The sequence below is a fragment of the Cnephaeus nilssonii genome (assembly GCF_951640355.1).
Source record: "Cnephaeus nilssonii genome assembly, chromosome: 1".
Lineage (NCBI taxonomy): Eukaryota > Metazoa > Chordata > Mammalia > Chiroptera > Vespertilionidae > Cnephaeus > Cnephaeus nilssonii.
Genome location: NC_137072.1, coordinates 2,495,123 through 2,514,465, shown reverse-complemented (window position 1 = coordinate 2,514,465; position 19,343 = coordinate 2,495,123). Strand labels below are relative to the sequence as shown.

At 47.0% G+C, this 19,343-nt stretch overlaps 1 protein-coding gene across 10 annotated transcripts in view; it reads right to left on the bottom strand.

Moving 5' to 3' along the window:
* Nucleotides 1–19,343, bottom strand: part of MYO9A (myosin IXA) — a 345,415-nt gene that overhangs the window by 288,661 nt on the left and 37,411 nt on the right. Inside the window, exon 1 of one of the 10 annotated variants that reach the window (XM_079787693.1) lies at nucleotides 12,439–12,459. The exons of the other annotated variants lie outside the window; for them this stretch is intronic. The gene's annotated coding sequence lies outside the window, so the exon portion shown is untranslated. Of the gene's footprint in view, nucleotides 1–12,438; nucleotides 12,460–19,343 lie in introns of those variants that run through there. 10 annotated transcript variants of the gene reach the window in all.

Sequence of the window (19,343 nt, the reverse complement as noted above, 5' to 3'; positions counted from 1 at the left end):
CCTCTAGGCTCCCAGCAATAGCCTCACTCACTGCTTTGTGTTCTATTCCCTTTCTGAAACATAAAAATGTTTTTCTTTTTTTTGAGCCCCACTTACTAGTATGTCCATTTGATATTCTCTTCTTATTACTTTATCAGTCACTGCTTTGTGTCCTGAGGGGTGGGGGGGGAGGGGGCGGGGCGGGAAGGGTTGCCTCAAAATATCATCACAAATACATCTTGACAGCAAGCCATGAGCGTTTATCAGAATCATCTGGGAAACATTTTTAAAATATACATTTCTAGGCCCAATAATGTTTCTGAGGTTGGGGAATCTAGGCAATTCTGTTGTTGCTGGTCCAGAGTATAGCATTTAGGAATCAATGGTCTGCATTTCCACTCTCCACTCCCTTACCACTCTTCCCACATAGCAAGTTACTGCCAATGTTCTTTGAAAATGTCACCAATTACCATAAAGTTGCCTAATCCAAAAGCCTCTTCTCAATTCTCACCCTAACACACCACACTGAAGTGGCCATCTTATTCTTGAAACTGCAATCACATGACAATTATTTTTCTTGCAATATTCTAATAGGCTCACTCTTTCTGATTCACTCTTACAACTCCTTTTCCTCACTTTAAAAATAAAAATATTCTCTCGGTTTCTGGTCTCAACCCAGTGCTCTTTTACCTGGATAATTTAACCTAGTTCTTTAAACTAGAGGGGACCGGTGCATGAAATTCGTGCGCTCAGGAGGGTGCCTGAGCCCGGCCCGCACCCTCTTGCAGTCCAGAAGCACATCCATAGGGCTGCCACAGAGGTGCCCTGCTGTGCAAGCCAGCCATGAACCCGGCTTCTGGCTGAGTGGCACTTCCCGTGGGAACACATTGACCACCAGGGGGCACCTCCTGCATTGAGCATCCCCCACCCTGCTGGTCAGTGTGCATCATAGCGATCAGTCATTCTGCTGTTCAGTCGATTTGCATATTAGCCTTTTATTATATAAGACTAGAGGACTGGTGCACAAAATTCGTGCACTGGAGGGGGTCCCTCAGCCAAGCCTGCCCCCTCTCACAGTCCGGGAGCCCTCAGGGGATATCCTACTGACGGCTGCCACAGTCTGGCCTCCCTCTGCGGGAGATGACTGGGCTGATCAGGGGAAGGTGCCACCCCCATCACCCCACTGCTGCTGCCACTGCCAGCTGCTGCAGCTGCCAAGGTGTTTTCATCAACATGGACTCCAGTCCCTTCACCATGAAAAACTGAAAACTTTCTTATTTTCAAGATGTGCCTTTCATAGGATATGACATTTCTTTCTTTTTTTTTATCCTCACCTGAGGATATTTTTCCATTGATTTTTAGAGAGCTTGGAAGAGAGAGGGAAAGACAGAGAGAAACATCAATGTGAGAAGGACACTTCAACTGATTGCCTCCTGCATGAGCCCTGACCTGGGACCCAGCCAGGGAGGACCCTGCAACCTGGGTACATGCCCTTGATCAGAATCAAACCCGGACCCTGTGATCCTCAGGCCAAAGCTCTATCCACTGAGCCAAACCAGCTAGCGCAGGATATGATATTTCTTATCCCCTCCAGCAGCGGACCTTCATTTTTTCCACCAGGAGTGAGATGGAAAAACCCTAGATCACCTTCTTGGATTCTTATTACCCAAGTTACCAAGAACACTGTGAGTGGCATACAGGGGGCTTAGGCAATGAGCAGTCAGAAAAGGTATTTCCTCTGCAGCTCACACGCAGAGGCAGGATTGCGGGCGCACGGCCGTGTGTCCGCTTGGGGCCTGCTCCAGCAGTGCCGCGGGAGCTGGGGCAGGCCCCTGTGTGTGTGTCCGCTCCAGGCCTGTGCCATTTGTGGCTTGTCTCACCGCACACGCAGTCCCCTCCCGCCTATCTGCGCACACAGCCGCCTCCTGAGCCAGTCGTGACTGTTACGGTGTCCCAGCTAATTTGCATATTACTTCTTTATACACACACACACTCTCACACACACAGTTGTCCATTATTTATGGACTAGAGGCCCGGTGCACAAAATTCGTGCACGGGGTGGGGGGAGGCAGTGTCCCTCAGCCCAGCCTGCACCCTCTCCAATCTGGGACCTCTCGAGGGATGTCTGACGGCCCATTTAGGCCCGATCCCAGCAGGATCGGGCCTAAATGGGCCGTCGGACTTCCCTCTCAAAATCCAGGACTGCTGGCTCCCAACTGCTCATCTGCCTGCCAGCCTGATCACCCCCTAACCACTCCCCTACCAGCCTGATTGATGCCTAACTGCTCCCCTGCCAGCCTGTTTGCCCCTAACTGCCCTCCCCTTCCAGCCTGGTCACCCCTAACTGCCCTTCCCTGCAGGCCTGGTCCCCCTCAACTGCTCTCCCCTGCAGGCCTGGGTTCCCCCCAACTGCCCTTCCCTGTAGGCCGGTCGCCCCCAACTTCCCTCCTCTGCTGGCCTGGTCACCCCTAACTGCCCTCCCCTGCAGGCTTGATCGCCCCCAACTGCCCTCCCTTGCAGGCCTGGTCCCTCCCAACTGCCCTTCCCTGCTGGCCATCTTGTGGTGACCATCTTGTGTCCACATGGGGGCAGGCATCTTTGACCACATGGGGGCAGCCATCCTGTGTGTTGGAGTGATGGTCAATTTGCATATTACTCTTTTATTAGATAGGATTTTTGTGCTACAATGGCAGAACTGGTGATGAAAAGTGGATTTACTATGAGACTCCCAAACGCAAAAAATTATGGGTTGATTCAGGTCAACCGTCAACATCAACTGCAAGGTCAAATCGCTTCGGAAAGAAGACAATGCTATGCGTTTGGTGGGATCGGGAAGGTGTAGTGTATCATGAGCTTCTAAAACCAGGTGAAACCATTAATACTGATCGCTACCGACAACAAATAATCAATTTGAACCACACTTTGATCATGAAACTATCAGAATGGGCCAGAAGATGCAGCAAAGTAGTTTTGCTTCATGATAACACACCATCACACACTTCAAAACCAGTTAAAGACACGTTAAAAGATCCTGCCTGGGAAGTATTAACCCACCCGCTGTATTCACCAGACCTTGCTCCTTCAGACTACCACTTGTTCCGATCGATGGCACACACACTTTCTGAGCAGCAATTCAAAACATAAGAAGTGGAAAATTGGGTCTCTGAATGGTTTGCCTCAAAACAAGAAAAGTTCTATTGGGACGGTATCTACAAATTACCTTAAAGATGGGGGAAATGTGTAGCTAGCGATGGACATTATTTTGAATAAAGAACTTTTGATGTTTTTCTTGAAATCATCATGTTTTCTTTGATTACAAAATCCACCTCATTAACCGGTACACCTAGTATACCTTCTTCTGGTGAAAGTGCTATGTTTTTCTTTGAAGAACTACCTTGTCATCTGACACAGTTTAAATGGGTCAAACTCATCCCCTAGTTAAGGTAGAGGGGTGGTTATTAATTATGATGCAGGCTCAGTCAGTTTATTCCATTCACTCTAGTGATGATGGTGGCGGTTCACTATACTTGAAACATGGCTGCAACTATTAAAAAAGAAATGCTTTTTTCCACTAGGGCTGCTAATCTAGAAAGATGTACATTACTACCCCACTTATCTACAGTTTCACTTTCTGTATTTTTAATTATCACAGTTAACCACTGTCCAAAACTATTAAATGGAAAATTCCAGAAGTAAATAAGTTCGTAAGTTTTAAATTGTGTGCCATTCTGAGTAGTGTGATGAAAGTTTACACTATCTCGCTCTGTCTGCCCCGGGGTCATGAGTCATCCCTTTGTCCAGTGTATCCCTCTATATAAGCTACTCAACAATCAGTAACTTAGTAGCTCGCCATGGCTCGATTATCCAGGATCACCCAAAGTAAATGATCCTTTTTCTGCCATAAGATCAATAGTAGCCTAACAGTATATCACAATGCTTATGCCATTCACCTAACTTCATCTCATCATGTAGGCATTGTATCATCTCACATCATCATAAGGAGGGTGAGTATAATACAATGATTTTGAGAGCAAGAGAGACCACATTCAAATAACTTTTATTACAGTAATTTTTAATATGTTTTTATTGATTTCAGAGAGAGGAAGGGAGAGGGAGATATAGAAACATCTTATCTAATAAAAGAGCAATATGCAAATTGACCATCACTCCAAGACACAATATGGCCGCCCCCATGTGGTCAAAGATGGCTGCCCCCATGTGGACACAAGATGGCCCGCAGGGGAGGGCAGTTGTGGGCAGTTAGGGGTGACCAGGCCAGCAGAGGAGGGCAGTTGGAGGAGACCAGGCCAGCAAGGGAGGGCAGTTGGGGGACCAGGCCTGCAGGGGAAGTTGGGGGGGACCAGGCCTGCAGGGGAGGGCAGTTGGGGGGGACTAGGCCTGCAGCAAAGGACAGTTGGGGGGACCAGGCCTGCAGGGAATGGCAGTTTGGGGGGGAGGACCAGGCCTGCAGTTGGGGGGAGTTGGGGGGGACTAGGCCTGCAGGAGAGGGCAGTTGGGGGGGGACCCAGGCCTGTAGGGGAGGGCAGTTGGGGAGGACCAGGCCTGCAGGGGAGGGCAGTGGGGGGGACCAGGCCTGCAAGGGAGGACAGTTGTGGGTGATCAGGCCAGAAGGGAGGGCAGTTAGGGGTGACCGGGCCAGCAGAGGAGGGCAGTTGGGGGAGACCAGGTCAGCAGGGGAGGGCAGTTGGTGGGGACCAGGCTGCAGGGGAGGTCAGTTGGAGGGGGGGCAGGCCTTTAGGGGAGGGCAGTTGGGGGCGACCAGGCCGGCAGGGGAGGACAGTTAGGGGTAACCAGGCCTGCAGGAGAGGGCAGTTGGTGGGGACCAGGCCTGCAGGGGAAGTCAGTTGTGGGGGGGGGGCAGGCCTTCAGGGGAGGGCAGTTGGGGGCAACCAGGCCGGCAGGGGAGGACAGTTAGGGGTAACCAGGCCTGCAGGGGAGGGCAGTTAGGGGTGACCAGGATGGCAGGGGAGGGCAGTTAGGGGCAATTGGGCCAGCCGGGGAGCAGTTAGGCGTCGATCAGGCTGGCAAGGGAGTGGTTAGGGGGTGATTAGGCTGGAAGGCAGAAGCGGTTAGGGGCAATCAGGCAAAGGCAGGCGAGCGGTTGGGAGCCAGCAGTCCTGGATTGTGAGAGGGATGTCCTAAACGGGCGGTCGGACATCCCTCAAGGGGTCCCAGATTGGAGATGTTGCAGGCTGGGCTGAGGGACACCACCCACCCCCATGCACGAATTTTGTGCACCAGGCCTCTAGTCTATATATATAAAAGGCTAATATGCAAAGTGTCCCCTCGGGAGTTCAACCAGGAGACTGGAAGTTCGATCGCTCACTATGACATGCGCTGACCACCAGGGGGCAGCGCGGAACAAAAGGAGGCCCCAGCCAGCAGCCAAAAGGCCCCAATCGGCCCTGATCACCAGCCAGGCCTAGGGATCCTACCTGTGCCCGAATTTCATGCACCAAACCTCTAGTCAATGATGAAAGAGAATCATCGACTGGCTGCCTGTACACCCCTACAGGGGATCAAGCCCACAATCCGGGCATGTGCCCTGACCAGGAATCAAAACATGACCTCCTGGTTCATGGGTCGACACTCAACCATTGAGCCACACTGGCCAGACTATTTCAGTATTTTTTATAATTTTTCTATTTTATTATTAGTTATTATTGTTAATCTCTTACTGAGCCTAAGTTATAAATTAAAATTTATCATATTTAAGGGATAAAATGTAGTATATACAGAGTTAAGTACTACCCATGGTTTCAGGCATTCATGGGGGTCTAGGAACATATGCCCCATGAATAAGGGGCAACTATGGTAAACCTAGAGCTGTTGGCAGCCATCCCTAAATGCTTAAAAAAAAAAAAAGCTTCTCTGTAGGAAAAGAGAATGAACTAACACACATTCTGTTTGGGCCACTGAATCCAGCTGTGAATCAAATAAACTCAACCACTGAACTTTCTTGTTAAGTGTGCCAATCAATTCCCTTTTATGCCCTAAGCCACTGTGAGTTGGGTTTCTGTCCTCCGCAATCAAAAGAACCCACTACAATAAATAACATCTCAGTGCAATACCCTTTGAGAATATAGGTATTCTTTGTTATCCAAATCCTTGATATCTAAAAATATCTCTAAACTAAGGAACCATATATATTTAAATAAACTTTTGGATACTCCCTTCACTATCATGCTACTTGCGATCCAAACTTGAGAAACCAAACATTCAAATAAGGCAGTACTCCCCTGACATCCAATTCACATTTCGAATTGAAGAATTAAACAAGAGTTAAATGGTGAAGGATACTTGTAATGCCAATCTTGAAGAAATATGGCAAGGAATATACAACATAATTCCAAATGACAACCCACAAAATATAAAATTGTATTTAAAGGTATACATATGTAAAAATGGACAGAAATGTTAGGCTTCTGGGAAATCTTCAAAATGTCCTTTTATACTTGTGACCAAAAGTAAGCTTGAAGTGCATTACCACATTTGAGTTTAACAGCAATTCTCTAAGTCAGGGAACAAAACCTTTCAAGTCAGAAAATTAAGGCTTAAAGAGGAAAGAAATAGGAGAAAACAAGATGGCGGCATAGGTAAACACCTGAACTTGCTGCCTCGCACAACCACTTCAAAACTACAACTAAAAGACAAAACGGACATCATCCAGAACCACAGGAAGGCTGGCTGAGTGGAAATTCTACAACTAGAAGGAAAGAGAAAAGCACACTGAGACTCCGAGGAGGTGCGGAACTGTAGAGGTACGGAGGCGCGCACACACGCGAGACTCTGGGGACCCAGATTCATAAGGGGAGGAACTGAACTGTCTGGCATCAGGCAGGAACACGAGGGCAGCTTTCTCTCAGAGGTGTTTGAGGCGATTACCGCAGGACACTGAGACCCAGGGGCCTCTGAGGGCAGGGCCGAGGTTCAGCCATAGCGGTTTGCTCCACCCTGTTGGTGCCCTGAGACCTCATCCCACCCAAGCTGTGCGCGAGGCTTTTGCATATGAATGGCCTGGCCCTTTGCCATCTAAACTTACCTAACGAACTGCAGCTGGGTCAGAGAGCCCCAGAACTTCCAAAAGAAGGCCCAAGGCCCCACAGTAGCTTGTATTGCTTCAAGCTGGGCCTCATCTGGGCACCTCCAAACCCCAAACAAACAAGAGGAATCTCCAGATCTCTCCGTAGCTCCTGCTGGGTGGCCTCAGGCAGAGGCTAAATTAGCACCTCCTTGGAGATCCAAGAGCCAGTGTACCCAGTGGTCAGAGTGGGACCATCCAGATTACAACTCCTCAGATCCATAAGGGACACACTCAGGGGGAAGACTCAGTGAGCACCAAAGCCCCACTGAAGCAAGTCTTGCCTCATAAGGGTGTCTCCAGCACAGAAGTTCTCCCATCATAGACATAGCTGATCCTCACAGCCAATTGGCCTGGAGGTCAATTCCTCCCAGTGATACCAAAAACAATCAAGGCTTAACTACAACAAGACTGTGCACACAGCCCACAAAGTGGTGCACCAAGAGTGTCCACCTCACCGTGGGCCCCTGGATCCGGGTGAGGCCACGCGACCCTGGGTCTGGGGGAAGCTAGATCCCGGGTCCGGGTGAGGCCGTGTGCCCCTGGATCCGGGTGAGGCTGGGTCCCGGATCCGGGTGAGGCCGTGCGCCCCTGGATCTAGGTGAGGCCACGCGACCCTGGGTATGGGAGAGGCCACGTGCCCCTGGGTCCGGGTGAGGCCACGCGCCCCTGGGTCCGGGAGAAGCTAGATCCCAGGTCCGGGCGAGGCCGTGTGCCCCTGGATCCGAGTGAGGCTGGGTCCCGGGCCCGGGAGAGGACATGCGCCCCTGGGTCCGGGTGAAGCTGAATCCTGGATCTGGGTGAGGCCGTGTGCCCCTGGATCCGGGTGAGGCTGGGTCCAGGGTCCGGGTGAGGCCGTGGGCCCCTGGATGCGGGTGAGGCCACGTGACCCTGGGTCTGGGAGAGGCCACGCGCCCCTGGGTCCGGGTAAGGCCATGCGCCCCTGGGTCCGGGTGAAGGTGGATCCCAGGTCCGGGTGAGGCCGTGTGCCCCTGGATCCGGGTGAGGCTGGGTCCCGGGTCCGGGTGAGGCCGTGTGCCCCTGGATCCGGGTGAGGCTGGGTCCCGGGTCCGGGTGAGGCCGTGGGCACCTGGATCCGGGTGAGGCCATGCGACCCTGGGTCTGGGAGAGGCCACGCGCCCCTGGCTCCGGGTGAGGCCACGTGCCCCTGGGTCCGGGGGAAGCTAGATCCCGTGTCCGGGCGAGGCCGTGTGCCCCTGGATCCAGGTGAGGCTGGGTCCCAGGCCTGGGAGAGGCCACGCGCCCCTGGGTCCAGGTGAGGCCCGGCGCCCCTGGGTCCGGGGCAAGCTAGATCCCGGGTCCGGGTGAGGCAGTGTGTCCCTGGATCCGGGTGAGGCTAGGTCCCGGGCCCGGGTGAGGCCACGCGCCCCTGGATCCGGGTGAGGCCACGCGCCCCTGGATCCAGGTGAGGCCACGTGACCCTGGGTCTGGGAGAGGCCACGCACCCCTGGGTCCGGGTGAGGCCACGCACCCCTGAGTCCGGGGGAAGCTAGATCCCGGGTCCGGGCGAGGCCGTGTGCCCCTGGATCCGGGTGAGGCTGGGTCCCAGGCCCAGGAGAGGCCACGCGCCCCTGGGTCCGGGTGAGGCCATGCGCCCCTGGGTCCGGGTGAAGCTGAATCCTGGGTCTGGGCGAGGCCGTGTGCCCCTGGATCCGGGTGAGGCTGGGTCCCAGGTCCGGGTGAGACCGTGGGCCCCTGGATCCGGGTGAGGCCACACGACCCTGATTCTGGGAGAGGCCACGGGCCCCTGGGTCCGGGTAAGGCCACGCGGCCCTGGGTCCGGGGGAAGCTAGATCCCGGGTCCAGGTGAGGCCGTGTGCCCCTGGATCCGGGTAAGGCTGGGTCCCGGGCCCGGGTGAGGCCATGCGCCCCTGGGTCCGGGTAAGGCCACGCGCCCCTGGGTCCGGGTGAAGCTGGATCCCGGGTCCGGGTGAGGCCGCGCACACCTAGGTCCGGGTGAGGCCACGCGCCCCTGGGTCCCGGTGAGGCCACGCGCCCCTGGGTCCGGGTGATGCTAGATCCCGGATCCGGGTGAGGCCGTGTGCCCCTGGATCCGGGTGAGGCTGGGTCCCGGGTCCGGGTGAAGCCACGCGCACCTGGGTCCAGGTGAGGCCACGCACCCCCTGGGTCCGGGTGAGGCCACGTGCCCCTGGGTCCGGGTGAAGCCGTGCCCCTGGGTCCAGCCGAGACCCAACCAGAGGGAGTCGGACCTGCATTACCACCATTTGTCCACCATCCAGAGCTGAGGGGTCAGTGCCGACATGTACTCATAAGGAACTGGTGGACATTGATATTGGGTCTCAAAAGAACTGTTGGTCCAGAAAGAAACTCACTACAGACTGATTCATTTGCCTATCAGCATAACTATTATTGCTCATCTCACATTCAGTTCTTATAAGTATATCTCTAGTGACACATGATTTCGCTCATCTAGGGGAAATGATGAACAACATAGACTGATGAACAACAACAGAACCAGAAACAAGGAGGCATAGATCGGACTATCGGGCCTCAGAGGGAGGATAGGGGAGGGTGGGGGGAGGGGGGAGAGATCAACCAAAGGTCTTGTGTGCATGCATATGAGCCTAACCAATGGTTAAGTTCAACAGGGGGTTGGGGCATCCGTGGGGAGGGGTGTGGGATGGGAATGGGGGGATGAGGACAAATATGTGACACCTTAATCAATAAAGAAATTTTAAAAAAATGACCAAAAAAAAAAAAAAAGAGTGTCCACCTCAGGTAACTGGGGAGGCTGAGCCACTGGGCCCTATAGGACACCTAGCACATCAACACAGGGAAGCAGCCAAAATGCGGAGACAAAGAAACAGGTCACAAATGACAGAAATGGATGAAAGCCAACTACTGGATATAGAGTTCAAAACCACAGCTATAAGGTTACTCAAGAATCTTCTAGAAACTGCCGATAAATTTAATGAGACCCTCAAGGATATGAAAAAGGACCAACTAGAAATTAAGCATACACTGACTGAAATAAAGAATAATATACGGAGATCCAACAGCAGACTAGAGGGTTGCAAGAATCAAGTCAAAGATTTGAAATACAAAGAAGCAAAAAACACTCAACCAGAAGAGGAAAAAGAAAAAAGAATCCAAAAATATGAAGACAGTGTAAGGAGCCTCTGGGACAACTTTAAGCGTACCAACATCAGAATTATGGGGGTGGCAGAAGAAGAGAGAAAGCAAGATACTGAAAACCTATTTGAAGAAATAATGACAGAAAACGTCCCCCACCTGGTGAAAGAAAGAGACTTACAAGTACAGAAAACGCAGAGAACCCAAACAAAACGAATCCAAAGAGGACCACACCATAATTAAAATGACAAGAGAAAAAGACAAAGAGAGAATCTTACAAGCAGCAAGAGAAAAACAGTTACCTACCTACAAGGGAGTACCCATACAATTGTCAGCTGATTTCTCAACAGAAACGATGCAGGCCAGAAGGGAGTGGCAAGAAATAATCAAAGTGATGAATAGCAAGAACCTACAACCAAGATTACTCTACCCAGCAAAGCTATCATTCAGAATTGAAGGGCAGATAAAGAGCTTCACAGATAAGAAAAAGCTAAAGGAGTTCATCACCGCCAAACCAGTATTATATGAAATGCTGAAAGGTACTCTTTAAGAAGAGGAAGAAGAAGAAAAAGGTAAAGATAGAAATTATGAACAACAAATACATAGCTATCAACAAGTGAATCTAAAAATCAAGTGAATAAAAAATCTGATGAACAGAATAAACTGGTGAATATAATAGAATCAGGGGCATAGAAAGGGAATGGACTGACAATTCTCGGGAGGAAAGGGGTGTGGGAGGTGCGGGAAGAGACTGGACAAAAATCGTACACCTATGGATGAGGACAGTTGGGGAGTGTTTAAGGGCAGAGGGTGGGGTGGGAGCTATGTGGGGCAAAAAGAGGAACAACTGTAATAATCTGAACAATAAAGATTTATTTTTTTTAAAAAGAGGAAAGAAATATATGGACTTTATGGTGGCATTTCAAATCACTAGGGAAAAGGAGATTACTCAATAATAATGTGGAGATAAATGTAGAAATAAAATTATACAAAGAATTAGCACATTACTGGTACTTCTACAGCAATCAAACATTGCTGCATCTTTTATAAAGGAAATTAATATTCTTTTTATTCTCTATACCAAAGTAGTTATTTCAAAAGTATATCCTAACAGAGAAAAACAATGTGGTAGACAGTTGCTGTGGTCAGAAGGGTGTGGTTCAGAATAGGCCAGCTTATGATGGTATTTACTGGACTAAGTTAGAAGAGACTAATTATAGAGGGAAACTATGGTGAAGAAAGAAAAAAAAAGTTAGAAATTACAGTTTCCTTTAAATTACAAGTTCAGTTAAAAATATAAAACAACTAAAGATTTTTAATGCAGCTTTGTATGTATCTGTGTGCTAATAAAATTTCATTTTCAAAAATTATATACTGTTGCTTTTACTTTTTTATCAAATTCTTAAGGTTATTTTCCAACAACAAAAAAGGGTATCCTTTTTCTTTATACTTGCTTTATCATAGGAATCTATAGATGAATGTTAGTAAACAGAATCATACATTATCATTCAGTAACAAGAGAAGTAGAAGGATAGAATCAGGCAAATACTAGTACATGTCTGAAAAATAAAAATCTAGCTTCACTAAAGGAAAAAAAATAACTTAAGCCCTGGTCAGTGTGGCTCTGTGGTTAGACTGTCGGCCTGCACAGTGAAGAGTCACAGGTTTGATTCCCAGTCAAGGGCACATACCCGGGTTGCAGGTTCATTCCCCGTGCGTGCGTGTGTGCGTGCAGGAAGCTACTAATTGATGTGTCTCTCTCATATCAATGTTTCTCTTCCCCCACCCCTTTCTTCCATTTTATCTAAAAGGGATGGAAAAATATCCACAGGTGAGGATTTTTTAAAAATCACTCAAAGCAAAGGCCTCACCAGTACATATTAAAAGGAGAACATTCTATTATTACCAAGGCAAGGTCCAATTGTGGAAAACAACAGTGATTTGAGTGCAGCTGTAAATTTCATGGGGAGAGAATTATTAAACACTTTGAACTTATTTTAGAAAAACAACTCTGGGAAAGTGGTATACATGTTTCTTCATTATTTCAGTAGTTACAATTCAAATGTTCTACAAATAAACAGTTATTACCATAATGATGTGTAATCACATATAAAAATATATATGCAACTTACTTACCTATGTAAACATATTTTTAAACTCTACAAACTGTTTCTTAATGATTTTTTTTTCAGTACTCCCCAAATACTCTTACAAACCCATTTCCTCCTTTCCTATTCACATACCTGGACTATATTTCCCAAACTTCCTTGCAGTTAGTTACATATGGCCATGTAACCAAATCTTAAGCCAATAGTATGTGGGCAGGGGTGATGAACATTCCCTTCAGGCTGATCAAATAAAATTCTCATTCTGCTGGAAAAAAATGGGAGAGGATTCAGGGAAAAGCTCTAAGGTCCTAAGGCCCTGGTCGGCAAACTGCGGCTCGCGAGCCACATGCGGCTCTTTGGCCCCTTGAGTGTGGCTCTTCCACAAGATACCACGGCCTGGGCAAGTCTATTTTGAAGAAGTGGCGTTAGAAGAAGTTTAAGTTTTAAAAATTTGGCTCTCAAAAGAAATTGCAATCGTTGTACTGTTGATATTTGGCTCTGTTGACTAATGGGTTTGCCGACCACTGTCCTAAGGGATACAGAGCCACTAGGTGGAAGGAATCTGGGCCCAAAATGACTACATGGAGAAGAGTGCCCACCATCACCTCTCCTCCATTCATTTTACTACACTGGACTGTGATGTAAGTAAGAAATAAAGTCTTACTGAGCACAGCCATTGATACTTAGTTGTTGAGTTGTAACTAAACTAAGCAGTTACCCTGACTAATGCAATACTATAAGAATTTTCCCATCCTTTCCCCTGTAGAAGTTCTGTAAGGAAATTCCTCTTATATTTAATCCATCAGTAAATAATACTGAACTACCTTTAAAATATATGCTGAATCTATTTTTTTAATATTCCCATCTATACCACCATTCTCTCATCTGAATTAGTGAAAGATATGCTTGCTTTTATTATTGCTCCACCATAGTCTGTTATTCATACAAAACACACAGGCTTTTTAAAGGTAAAGCAGATCATATCACTCTCTCTCCTACTCACAAACCCTCAGTGGCTCTCCCATAACACAAATAAAATTGAAACCTCTTACTGTGGCCTAACTTCATCTTTCCCTCACTCCACTCCATTCCATCCTCAATGGTCTTTTATCTGTATTTAAGTTTTTCCCTGCTTCAGGACCTTCACACTCTTTCATATCACTGAGGTCTCTGCTCAACTGCCAACTGCTCCCAGAGGCTTTTCTTTACTACCCTATCTAAAATAATCCTCTTGCCGAAACCGGTTTGGCTCAGTGGATAGAGCATCGGCCTGCAGACTAAAGGGCCCCAGGTTCGATTCTGGTCAAGGGCACATGCCTAGGTTGCGGGCTTGATCCCCAGTAGGGGGCGTGCAGGAGGCAGCTGATCAATGATTCTCTCTCATCATTGATGTTTCTATCTCTCTCTCCCTCTCCCTTCCTCTCTGAAATCAATAAAAATATATTTTAAAAATATCTATATATATAAAAGCCTAATATGCTAAGTGTCCGACCAATCATTCAACTGCTCGACCAGTAGCTATGTCGTGCACTGACCACCAAGGGGCAGACGCTGCTGCTGGGGTCCGGCCGATCAGGACTGGGAGAGACGCACCGGACACACCCTGGAGCCCTCCTGCAGTCCCTCCCTGGCCAGCCAACCTCCTGCAGTCCCTCCCCGGCTGGACCAGCCCCAATTGGCTTTGATGGGGACTGGGCGAGACAGCCCCAATTGGCCCCAATCAGAACTGGGCGAGATGGCCCCAATCAGAACTGGGCGAGATGGCCCCAATCAGAACTGGGCAAGAGGGGCCGGACACGCCCTGGTGCCCTCCTGTGGTCCTTCCCCGGCCTCTAAAATATTTCTTCTAATTAATTTCCTTTCAATGTGCATGAATTCATGCACCAGGCCTCTCGTATAATAATAAAAAATAATAATAATCCTCTTTCACCACTCTATTCTCCTTATCCTAATTTTTCTTTACTCAAAAAACTTGATGCTCTACCTAAAATGGTATTTGTTTGCTTTTGTTTGTTTGTTTTTGTTAATCCTCACCTGAGGATATTTTCCCATTGATTTTTAGAGAGACTGGGAGGGAGACAGAGAGAGAAACATCAATATGAGAGAGAGACACATCGATTGGTTGCCTCCTGCATGTGTCCTAGACCAGGGCCAGAGATTAAGCCTGCAACCTAGGTACATGCCCTTGACCATAATAGAACCTGGGACCCTTCAGTTCAAGGGCTCTAGCCACTGAGCCAAACCGGTGAGGGCTGTTTGTTTTGTGTTTATTCTCTGACTTCCCCACTAAAGGGTAAAAGACTTGTCTTTTTCATCAGAGGTATCCACAGCAGTTTTTCCTTTTCCTACTGCCTTCCTTATCTATTTCCATTATTTCACTTCCTAAGAGCTATTTTCAACAATAATTTGATAATGTCTGGCTTTAAAAATGAGCAAGTAATGAAAGTCCTTTCTATAGAAGTAGTTAATGTTACTGATACATTTACGCATGCCAAGCAATATATATGGAAGAGTGGCTCTTAAGAAAAGAGGTTATCTAAATGGCCAATAGGACATGAAAAAGAACTCAACATATGTTGTAGATTATTCAAATATATTCACTACCTACCTTCATGTCTGTTGGAGAAGTATACCTTTCCATGCATTGAATTTGGGCTGAGCCACATGACTTAGTTTGGAGATTGGGAGGTTAACAGATATGATGTAAACAAGGTCTTGAAATATGCTTGGTCAGCTAGGTATGCCTTCTTGCACTTGTGTCACTGCCATGAGAACATGCCTCACCTAGCTTACTAGTCCCAGTAGACAGATGAGATATATAGAGCAGAGTTGTCCCAGCTGACCCACAAAATGATGACCAACAAATAAATACTACTGCACATCACTGGCAATTTTCAGGTTGTTTATTAAGCAGTAATAGTTGACTAATACAAAATCATTAGTCATCAGAGAAATGCAAATCAAAATCATGAGAACCTGGCTGATGTTGCTCAGTAGTTGAGGGTCAACCCATGAACCAGGAGGTCACGGTTTGATTCAGGTCAGGGCACATGCCCAGGTTGCAGGCATGATCCCCAGTGGCGGGAGCGGGGAGGAGGTGCAGCAGGCAGCTGAATGATGATTCTCTCTCATCATTGTTGATTTTCTCTCTCCCTCTCCTTTCCTCTCTGCAATCAATAAATATATATTTACTTTTAAAATCATAATGATATCCTACCAGATCTCCATTAAAATGGCTTATGCCCACTAAAAGATATGTGCAAGAATGTACATTATCATGTCATTCATAAAATAATAGCCAAAAAAAAACAGAAAACAATCAAAATGTACATCAACAGCCGAAACCGGTCTGGCTCAGTGGATAGAGCGTCGGCCTGTGGACTGAAAGGTCCCGGGTTCAATTCCGGTCGGGGGCATGTACCTTGGTTGCGGGCACATCCCCAGTGGGGGGTGTGCAGGAGGCAGCTGATCGATGTTTCTCTCTCATCGATGTTTCTAACTCTCTATCCTTCTCCTTTCCTCTCTGTAAAAAATCAATAAAAATATATTTTTAAAAAAAATGTACATCAACAATAAAATTAATAAATGGAATATAATAACAGGGCATTAAAAAAAGCCAAACTGATACATTAAAAATGGCAGCAGAGTAAACAGATGCTACACAGACACGCTCCCAGGACCAAAGTGGAAATACAACTAAAATGCAGAAAAATCCCCCTGAAAAATCAACTGAAGACTAGCTGGAGAGAACCCTGATAACCAAGGGTGGAAAGTGGAAACCGCATAAAAACTGATAGGAAGTGTGGAGGCACAAAAGGGCTGGCCCGGCTCCCACAGATGGCAGCTAAAGGTCCAGAGAGCTATATCAGCTGTGGGGGGTTCCCACTGAGAACTATGGGATCTAAACCCTAAGCTGAACTCCCCAGCCCAGAGAACCAGAACTGAGAAAGGTGCCCACACAACATCTGGCTGTGAAAAGCAGCAGTGTTGCTGTCAGCCAACTGAGCCACACTGGCAGGGCATATTTCCATTGTTTTTAAAATGAGAATATTTTTCTTATTATTACACTACTAGAGACCCATGCACGAAAATTCATGTTCTGGAGGGGGGGGGGGGGGCCAGCCCAGCCTGCGCCCTCTCACAGTCCAGGACCCCTAGGGGATGTCCGACTGACGGCTTAGGCCCACTCCCCCTAAACTGGCAGTCAAACATTCCTCTGGCAGCCCCGAAGCCCTCGGGGGATTTCCAACTGATGGCTTAGGCCTGCTCCCCGAGGGATAGAGCCTAAGCTGGCAGTCAGACATCCTTACCACCACCTCGGTGGCAGGAGACGCTCTCGCCACTGCCGCTGCGCTGGCCAACCATGAGCTGGCTTCTGGCTGAGCGATGCTCCCCATGTGGAAGCGCAATGACCACCAGGGGGAAGCTCCTGCATTGAGCGTCTGCCGCCTGGTATTCAGTGCACGTCATAGCGACAGGTTGTTTCCAGTAGTTCTGCCTTTAGAATCAATTTGCATATTACCCTTTTATTATATAGGACAATATGGATGGATTGCTTATAAAGCTTCTGCTCTTTTATTCATTTAATTAATAAAATTCTAGAAGCTTCAAAAAAATTTACATTGTTTTACTCAGCAAATTTTCTACTCTGTAGAAACACCCTAATATTTATTCATAACTACAACACGATTGCTTGACAGAAAAACTAAGAACTCTACAATTCTTTAGAATTCTTTTTTTTTAAATATATTTTTATTGATCTCAGAGAGGGAAAGAGTGATAGAAACATCAATGATAAGAATCATTGATCAGCTGCCTCCTGCACACCCCACACTGGGGCTCAAACTCACAACCCTGGCATGTCCCCTTACTAGGAATTTAACTGCAATCTCCTGGTTCATAGGTCAATACTCAACCACTGAACCATGCCAGCTGGGCTTTAGAATTCTTAATAAAAATACAAAAATTCTACTTTTTCTACGTCATTTATTCTGAGGTTCCTTTTGCTATCTCAATGATATTTGCCTTCAAGACTATAAAATCACCCTCCACAGTACTAATGGAAGGGAAACTGTACTTCAAAGAGCTCTCTACCTCAGCTCCCACACCCTAAATAAATGTATTAAGTGAACATGCATTTAGTGATTCCTATGAGGTCAGGAATCTCAGCAGTACTTCACATTCTAAAATTCTGTAACAGTTTATTTCATTTATAGCTTTAAGAAAATATCTCCTCTTTATTGAGCATATATAGTTAGATGCTGTACTGTGTGCTTTATATTACCTCATTTAATAAGAAATACGTGCTATTATCCTCATTTACAGATGAAGAAACCAATTCTAGGGAGGTTATGTGATGATCCCAAGATATTAACTAATATGTGGGTGACTTGGGGTTAGGAACCAGATTCCAATTTCTTAACCAATATACTAAGCACAAGTGAGAAACATGATAATTAAAAATAACAGCAACAAACACTCATGTAGCTTTTACTATGTGCTTAATTTAACCCGCATAACAACCTAATTAACTGTGAACTATTACCATCCGCATTTTTACTACCAAGAAATGGAAGCCCGTGGAGGCTGCCACTTGTCTACGGTCACCGGCACAGCCAGCGGTCTAGCCCCAGAAAGGGGGTTCTCAACTACCGTCTACTTTTCCTTTCAGAAACTGCCTTCTACTACATTTGATAAGGTAATGTCACATTTATTCTATGAAATTATAAACTTTTATTAGAGAGCAAAGATCAAGTCTAGCCCCACGACACTCAGCATTAGGTTTTTTTCTAGCATAGGGACTGGTAGGTAATAAGGGGCGACTAGAAGGTATACACTGGGGCCCTAAGAAAGGCTTCTTTGCAATAGTAATAGTTGAGCTTTGCCTTGCCACTAAACTCCAAAAATTACACATCTAATTACTTAGTAGTCTCCCCTACTAGTCTACATGCTTGTTGAGGGCTTTTTCTTTGACTTTGTATCTGCTGCACAATCATTATACCTAGCAGAAACTCAAAAAATGTTTGCTGAACAAATATATGAAACTCTTATTACACAGTGTTATACTTCACAATCCCCACTATCAATATAAGCAATAATATAAAAGAGATTCATAAGCAATTATATAACTTGTGGTGAACCACCTATTAGGTTGACGAAGTAGGAAAGTAAAGTGATAGACAGTAGAAATATCTTACCTAATAATAGACAAACATGTAAATCGACCGTACCTCCGCTACGCCACCAGCCAATCAGGAGTGATATGCAAATTAACCCAACAAATATGGTGGTTAATTTGCATATGCAGGCGCTGAGTGACCAGGGGCGGGTGTTCCACCCCACCCCATCTCTCAGGGCCTCTGGGCAGCGTGGGAAGGCGAGCGGAAAGAGGCGGCTCCAGGGCTGGGCCGGAGTGGAAAGGCGGTGCCGGCACCCAGGGAAAGGAAGGCCCATTCTAGCACGAATCTTCATGCATCAGGCTTCTAGTATGTTATAACCAGCAGTAAATATGGGAGCAAAGTAAAACAAACGAGACTTCTTCTATTTTTAAATTTACATATTTATAAATTTGTATTCCATTAGTTTTGTTCAAAATACCCTTCATTGAGCACCTCTCTTCCTTTGATTTTCAATAAAAATGAGAGACTAGGGGAGTTCATCTATGAGTTGATCTATTTATGAGTTCCACAAATGTCCTCATATTTTGGGTGTCTTGGAGATAAAATAGACACTCTATGGCTATAATGTGAACATCAAAATGCTGTGAGACTCGGCATCACTTTCCATATTCTTAAGCTTGTGCAACAAAAGCTCCACACTTATTTAGAAGCATGGCCTAGGAATACCTTTCCCTCTACTACTTTGCCTAGGGAACACATGCCTCCATAATATGACAGGTTTCAGGGACTTAGTGGCTTTTCAGATGTACATACTCTTAATCATCTGAATAGTTTCATAGATATACTTCAAACTCAGAATGAATCCTCCATATGAATGATTTTGAGGGGATTTCAGAGTCATATGAGCAGTAGGTCCTTTGA